This window comes from Elephantulus edwardii, unplaced genomic scaffold (genome assembly GCF_000299155.1).
Source record: "Elephantulus edwardii isolate Elephantulus edwardi_28Jun2011 unplaced genomic scaffold, EleEdw1.0 scaffold00167, whole genome shotgun sequence".
Lineage (NCBI taxonomy): Eukaryota > Metazoa > Chordata > Mammalia > Macroscelidea > Macroscelididae > Elephantulus > Elephantulus edwardii.
The window spans coordinates 2,946,672-2,955,012 of NW_006399917.1; positions in this window are offsets into that span (position 1 = coordinate 2,946,672).

Genomic DNA, 8,341 nt, shown 5'->3' on the forward strand with positions numbered 1-8,341 from the left:
ACATTCACACAATGGAATGCTATGCACCATGCAGAAGTAATGATTTTGAAAATCACTACCTAACTTGGGAGAGCCTAGAGAGCATTACACTAAGTGAATTAACTCAGTCCTATAAGGACCATTATTGTAGAAATTAAAAGATAACTAGTAAAACGTGTATGAGTATCCAAGGGGAGAAGGTGGAAGCAGAGGGATGAGGATAGGAGGAAGGGTTGTGTAAACATAGGGTGACACAATTTGATGGATGGTGGGAGGGGTGGGTAAAGGAAATGGGAAAGATCTAGTGTGAGAAACAATGTATACAAACCTGGTAAGTAAACCAGTATAAAATAAAAATTTTATTTAAAAAAACACACAATTGTGATATATTCACCCATACAATGGAATATTAAAAAGTATTGAAAAACAATGACCTTATAAAACACTATACAACATGAGTAAGCCTAGAAGACACTCTGCTAAGTGAAATATCTCAGTCACAAAAGGATAAATACTGCATAAGACAGGATAATAGGATGGAGTCAGGTGAAGGAAAGAGGGGATAACAGGAAAAGGGCAGAGAGATAATGAATACTATACTTGAAGAGATGAAAGGAAGGATTATCTGAAAGAAATGGATGATTGGACAGTATATGTATGACAACAATCTGAGACAAGAAGTGTATTACAAAGTTAATTGGGGGAGGAAGATGGAGAAAAATGTTCTTGATGAATCAATGAAAACTTAACCTTTCTGTGAACTTTCACTAGAATCACAACTAAAAAGACCAAACCCACAAACTAAAACTCGAAACTAAAAAGAAAAAAAATCAGCCACTGATATCCTCGCTGAGCACCATTTGACTCTGTACACACCGGGTCGGCATGAGCAGAAATCCAGTAGATAACTGAAAAAAAAAACAAAAAACAAAACTGAACATTCAGACTGTTCTCTGTGTATCAACTAAAAAAGGCCTAGTTCTTTCCTCTTGGCCTTTCTCATTCTGTAGAAGGAGCCCTCGTGGCAGTGTGTGACATATCTGGATGCTAACCTGAAGTCTGGCAGTTTGAATCCACCGCTTTCTCTAAGGAAGAAACCTAGGCAGTTGCCTTCTGTAAAGATTTTCAACCTCAGAAACCCAATGAGAAAACCAACTCAACAGCAGTGGGCTTAGGCTGGTCACTCTGCAAGCTAGACAGCTCTGGCCAGAATGAGCCATTTCTGTGATAGAGGACCAAAGGCTGGGGACAGGAGATTTTAGAGGTATAAGAAGAGGAGAATGTTTGTAAGAGGTGAAGGGCATGTGCACTAGGGCTAGAAGATACTTCCTCTAGAGGCAAAAAGGAAAAATTGCACGTGTCAGGGTATTTCAGGCTCTGGGTGTGAGGAAGTGGACAGAAGAGGAAGAAGGCTGCTGATGTGTAAGCCTGAACTTGTCTATCCTGCCTTACATACAGAGCTTGAAAATGCAAGCACAGAGCATAAATCATTCTGAAACATCTCGCAGACTCTGGGACCTTCCGTCTTTGATGTCCACACTGGCCGGGGCCTGGACCTCCTGAGCTGTTCTTTCATTAGGGACATCCCTGCACATTCTCAGTCTGTCCCCAGTTCTCGATGCCTGGCCCCAAGTCGAGCCCATGGTTGGTGCTCAGAAGGGGTAAGCTTCCTTGGCCCCTTCTTCCTTTCAATCAGCCCTGAGCAGCCCATTACACTGAAACGATGGCAGAATGCATGCAATAAGGAGCTGCAGGACAACCTGGGGGGCATGGCAGAGAGAACACCCCACTGTGTCTCTCTGGGCTGAATACCAGCCACACTACGCTGATCTTGGCCAGGCTCCCACCATTACCAGCCCACCAAGGGCCTCTAGGGTACAGCTAATTAAAGATGTGGTTACTCATTTCGTTCCCAAGTCACTATTTAAGGAAGTAGAATCATGCCATTCTTACAAGCCCTCTGACCCGACACTGGAGTCAAACAATGCCAGGGCTTGTCCAAGTGGCTCCAAGTTCAGTGCTTTTCAAAGAACTGGGGATGGGGGTGGGGAGGGCAGGAGGTGGCAGGGCCTGCAGCTGGGCCAGCTGCTGGATTGTCCCTCTTCTCAACCCCCAGAGGGGCCAGGATCCAGTGACCAGCGCACCCCACCCCACCTCCCTGGCCAGACCCTGTGTTTTCTGAGCACACTGAGAGTCATACAGCTGACTCAGAATAAAGCACCCAGCATCTCCTTTTGGATCTTAAGAAGCAGCAACTTGGAACCTTCAAATTTTAGTATTAAAGGAAACTTAAATGTGTGTGTGTGTGTGTGTGTGTGTGTGTGTGTGTGTGTGTGCGCATGCGCACACACACACACACACACTTCTATTTCTGAAAGAGATCTCCTTATTCTAAATGTTGTGCTAAGTATTGGGAAAAGTAGAGAATGGGATGGAATTCTTACCCTCAAAGAGCAGTCAATCATCTTGTAGATGAAGCAGATCCCTAAACAAATTGCATTGTTATCTCACTCCACACTGTTGAGTTAAAACTGACTCACAGTTGGCCCTCCACTGGGGAAGGAGGAGATTATCTTTCTCCCAAGAATCTGCAGGTGGATTTGAACAGCCCCAGCAGCCCAATGCCCTATGTCACCAGCAGAATATCACAAGTAAATTACTTCAACAAACAGAGATTTATTTTCTAACTGTTCAGGAGGCTAGAAGCCCAAATTCAAGGTGCTGGCTCTAGGGGAAAGCTTTCTCTCTGTGGCAGTTCTGAAGGAAGTTCCTTGTCTCCTTTCAACATCTGGTGGTTCAGCGTTCTCTACAGATCACCATGTGTCATGGTCTCTATCTTTTCTCAGACCTGAAAGGTTCAACACGGGTGGATCCCAGGTCCAAAGGACACACTCTGCTCCTGGGTCTTCTTCCATGGTGGTACTGAGGTTCTCTTTCTCTGCTCATTTCACTCTCCTTTCATCTCTTGTAAGATAAAAGGTGGTGTTGTAGGACATACCCCAGGGATACACTCCCCTTACATCAGTTCAACTAATGTCAGACCTGGGCTGATGACATCATACTAAGTCACTGGAGATGATTACACAGCTGCCACATTAGATAATTACATTCAAAAGACTAAAAATCATGGTCTAGTCAAGTTGATACATAGATTTTTGGCGAACACAATTCTATCTATGACACTATTCTAACATAAAATAAAGGATCCCTAGGAATGCAACAGTTAAGTGCTCTATTTGCCTCACATAGTTTGGCATGTTGCTAGGAGGGGCTATTGTCTGGAAAAGGACATGATGCTGGGAAGGGTGGAGGTCAGTGAAGGAGAGGAAAATCCTCAACCAAGTGGATTAACATGGTGACTGCTTTAATGGGTTCTTGTGTGTCAGGAAGAGTGAGGACGGTGCAGGATAGATAGAACAGGATTCAGATATTTTTGTTCATAGGGTCGCTATGAGTTGTACTTAACTCAATGGCACCTAGCAACAACAACAACTAAAAGTTAGTGATTTGAACCTACCCAGCCATTCCATAGGGAAAAAACCTGGCAATCTTCTTCTTATAAAGACCATATAATAGCCTATAAAACTCTATGGGGCTGCCCTACTCCACTATATGGTATCACTGAGTCAAAAACGAACTCAAGAGCACTAACAACATAATGTAGAATAAATATAACATTAGAGTTCTGACCTCTGTTAACTAATTTGTTGTTGTCCAGTTGGAACCAACTAATAACCGACCATCCAGTGGGTTTCTGAGGCTGTAAATCACCTGAAAGGAAACTGTCCATCTTTCTCCCGTGGCACCAATGGTGGAGTCAAGCCATTGGAGATGCATGGCTTTTGGGTTAGCAACGCAATGCGTATCTATTGACTTCATGGTCAATATCAAAGCTCTTCCTATAAATAGTACAGAAAGAACAGCAATAATCTCTAGCAGGGAAAAGAAGAGGGTGGGGGTTCCAGAGGGTTTTGATGAACAAATGCCAGTTTACCAGGTAACCTAGTGATAGAAGAACAAGCAGGAGAAAGGCATTCAAATCATTTCAACCACAAAGAAATGGGTTGGAACCAATAGCTTCAATGAGTCTCAAACTCTTTGAACAAAACAAATAAGACTCACAGCAGGTCAGGGTGAGTTAAAGGGTTCTCTGCAGCATCAAGGCAAACACACGATTTCTTAAGTATTTCTTTTCCTTGTTTTAGAATCTATTTACATTTTTCCTGTCAACTCTGCACTGTGTTGCATAACATTCATTGTGCTTAAAAATAAAAATGATTTTTCCTTTCTGGTCAGTGAAATTATTTGACTACTGTAACACAGAGAAGATGGAAGACTTTAAGCAGTTGCCTACCAATGGTGATCCTCTAAACAACATTCCTGCCTTACCTTCACCAACTAACTGCAAGCTGATGGCTACTGTACCATCACTGTGGATCCCTTCACCTTTGCTGACCCTCTACCAAATGTCATATCTTCCTCCAGTGATCCATCCTCCCTGATGGCATGTCCAAAGCAAGGGTGTCAAACAATGTTTTGCTGGTCACCTAGTGAGTAAGGCATTGCACTGCCAACCTATTTATTACATAACTGTCACATGCCATTACTACATTCAAAATACTGCAAATCTTGACCCAGTGGAGTTGATGCATATTTTGTTGTTGTGGCTCTCATGTGCCATTAAGTCACCTGTGACTGATAGTGGCTCTATGCAGAACAGCTCTGAAACCTGTCCTGTCCTGAGCTGGTCTCACAGACTGCGACATACCTAATCCCATTTTTCCAGTTACAATATCAATCCATCTCATCTAGAGTCTTCCTCTCCTGCTCTGGGCATCTGTTTTTCCAAGTATGATATCCTTCTCCAAGGACTAGTCCCTCCTGGTCACATGGCCAAAGTATGTGAGATGGGGCTTCAAAATCTTCACCTCCAAGGAACACCCTGGTTTCACCCTTTCCAGGTCAGGCCTATTTGTTCTCCTGGCAGTTCAATTCTCTTCTCTGACACCACAATTCAAAGGCATCAACTCTTCTATCATCCCTAGTCATTGTCAGCTCTCTGAGGCATAGCAAGAAATTCTGAAGACATTGGCCTGGATCAGGTGCACCTTAGTCTCTAGACTGACATCATTGCTCGTTAGCACTTTGAAGAAGTCCCTGATAGCAGACTTCCCCAATGCAATATATCTTTTGAGTTCCTCACTGCTGATGCCAAGAGCCATTTTTGAACATAAACATATTTTAGGGGGACACATATTTTAGGGGCAGGTGGCTCCAATCCACCAGCTGCTGTTGCTCCACATGAGACAGAGGGGCAGTCTCCTCCCATGCAATTTCCGGCCTCTGACAACTCACTGGAGGGCCATCTGCAGGTCAGTTCTGACTCTGTATTGGACCCAACTAGAGTTTGAGATTTTTGGAAGTAGACGGCAGAGCTGCTTTTCCCAGTCCTAAGAAATCTTGTTAGAAGTGCTGCACAAACCTGTCTTCCCTGAGTGATCTTGGTGACATTTGAAATACCAGTGGCATTGCTTCCTGCATCACAGTGACACACAAGTCACTGGCAGGCAAGTGGTGGTTTGAATCAAATATTGTGTAATAAAAATGATCATGTAGTAAGATGCTCAATATTGATTTCTTGGCCTTCAAGTTACAGTCTGAGAACTAGAAATCCTTTAAAAGATGGTTGAATAATCTGATGAATATCATTAATGTCATTGAACTGCATCTATGAAGACTGTTGGAATGCCATGTATGTGTTATAACACATTGACTACATTTGGGGGGAGGGGAGAAGAGGGGAGAGGAGAAGCCAAGAGGTTAGAGACTAAGTCTGTCTTAGAATATGAGTGGTTTTTCACTCTCTTTTTTCTCTTTTAGGCTTTTTTTAGGTATTTTTTTTATTGGGAAAAACATATTGGGGGTACAAGGAGGTGAGGGTTGGGGGCAGAAGGGTGAGGATGGCCCAGGATGCAGTTGCAGAGCTTCACAGTTTGGTCGGTGGGGAGAGCAAGTGAAGGAAGTGATGAGGATCCAGTGGGACCAGATGCTACAGAGGAATGGCAAGCATTTTCCAATAGTAATTAAACCAACTGTCTTATTGATGTGGGAACTGGATGCCGACTCTCTGGCTTCTTCATGCTAAACAGGGGCGTAGAAGGGAGGATGCTTTATCACCTTACTGGTGGTCTTGGGTTAAAGCTGCTTGCCTTCTTGCTCTGTTAGAAGATATTTTCCTGTCATTTGCTCCCCTCTGGACTGCAAAGTATTTTCCCAAGTGGGTCCAGTGGGGATGGCTGGTTGAACCCAGAGGCTCCATCCTCCTTTGCTTCCTTAGCTGTCAGTTGTATTTCCTTTTTGTCACTGGCACTGGGTTCAGGGTCAATTCTAGAGTAAAACTCAGAGTTAAGTTTACCTATAGGAAAGGGAGCAAACCTAGAGAGAACAAACTTGTGAGTTAGAAATAGAAGGGCTTTGAGGGTGTTGCTTTCAGGTTTACTGGTGGGGGGGAGGGTGGCAGAAGGTGCCCTAGGTAACACTGGATACCCTAGGCATTCTTTATTTTTTCCTCCTTCCCCACCCAGGGGTCAGATGGCACAATCTGGGGACTGAGGAGCTCACCCTGAGGGCCGCGACTCTTTTAGGCTTATTGACCTGAGTTAAGTCCCAGAGTGGCTCAAATCATCTGTTCGTGGCTGCTAACCTGAAGGGTGGTAATTCATATCCATTCAAAGTGCTGCGGAAGATAGGCCTGGTGATCTCCTGCTCCCAGGGATTACAGCCCAGAAAACCTCATGGAGCAGTTGTACTCTGTAATGCATGGGGTTGCCACAAGTCAGCATCAACTCAACCACAATGGGTGTTTGTTCTGTTTCTTTTACTTGGTTTGCCTGCAGAGTATTTCCCAAGGCTTCTTCTCAAGTTTACAGTTTGTCCAAGTTCTCATTAACACCGACTGTCAGTCACGTAGCAGGGGAAAAGGTGGGTGATCCATCTCCTCTTGTGTAATTTACAGCCTCTCAACCCCTGGTGCTGGGTCAGCTATGAGTTGGTTCTGACCGTTGCCAGTGAATGAGGGAGTGAGTTTGCCAATGCTGACTGAGATAAGGGAATGACCCTCAAAGCCAAACAAGATATGATAGAGTGGACACTGTGGAATTTCTCCCACCGAACAGAAGAATTCCAAGGTGAGGACGCAATGGTCTTGGCTGTTGGTTACAAGCCTGCAGAGGTTTCAAAGAACTCAGCCAGGGGCTGATGACGATTCTGTGATCTGGATGTCAAACCACACTCCCGTCCAATGACATCGGAAGCTCAAGAAGTGGCATCCAGACATTAGACATGGTTTAGGCTTCCAGATGATTCCAATCAAGGATGTGTGTCAGAGATTTAGATCATGGGAGTTCTCAAGTCCGCTTCATGTCAGAGTCACCGAGAAGGATCCTGTGTATCTTTGGCAAAGAGCCGGCCCAGATGTGCAGTTTACTTTCTGTGGCTGGGTATCAATATCACACCCAACGACTGCATCAGGAAGCCAGTCACACTGTAAGCTTTTGAGGCACCTTCCTTGAAATATTTCAGGGCCCACATTGGTGCAGGGGTCCAGAGGAATAAGGTCATCTGCTGGGGTGGCCTAAGCTGCATACCAGACCCAGATGTCCATGCAGCTACAAGACTCACATGTCTGTATCCCTCTGAGGCCTGTGGCCAGCACAGCTCCAGGACAGTGGTGTGGTCCCCATGCCTGTCAGCTCATTATCTCTTCCACAGGACATCAGGCACTCAAGTGATGCTGATACCTGATCTTCAGGGACTCACAGCTGGCAAATGACATGTTTAGAGCTCGGAGCCACGAAAGACAATGCTTGAGTCCCTGACATAGGCCCTGTCAGGCTCTGTCCCTCCACCTAGAGACTGTGGTATTGTCCCCTCCTTTCTGAGCACTGAGAATTCCAGCTGGACCAGAGTCTTTGATCCTGTGCCAGCATCCAATTATCCAAGTACTCTGTTGTGAACAACTTCACCTTGTTACTATATCAGAGCTTCTGTTTTGTAGATGAATCTATGTGACATGTATCTCTCTAAACCCCACAGCACCTCCTTACAGAATTAAAGCTTATTTTCATATTTATAAGCCCAGGCAGGGCTTCAGTACCCAGTATGCAAGCTAAACATGGACTTACTGTGATTGCCTGCTAATCTGTAGTCGAAAAGGTTCTACCCCATACACTCACCTTAACAAGACTCGACACTATAAATCATATACGTTAGAATCAGTTGAGGGGCTATAAAACTCCCCTTGAATCTCCTTTTTTAAAATTTTATTTAAATTTATAATTAATTTCAGTAAAAATTTACAGAG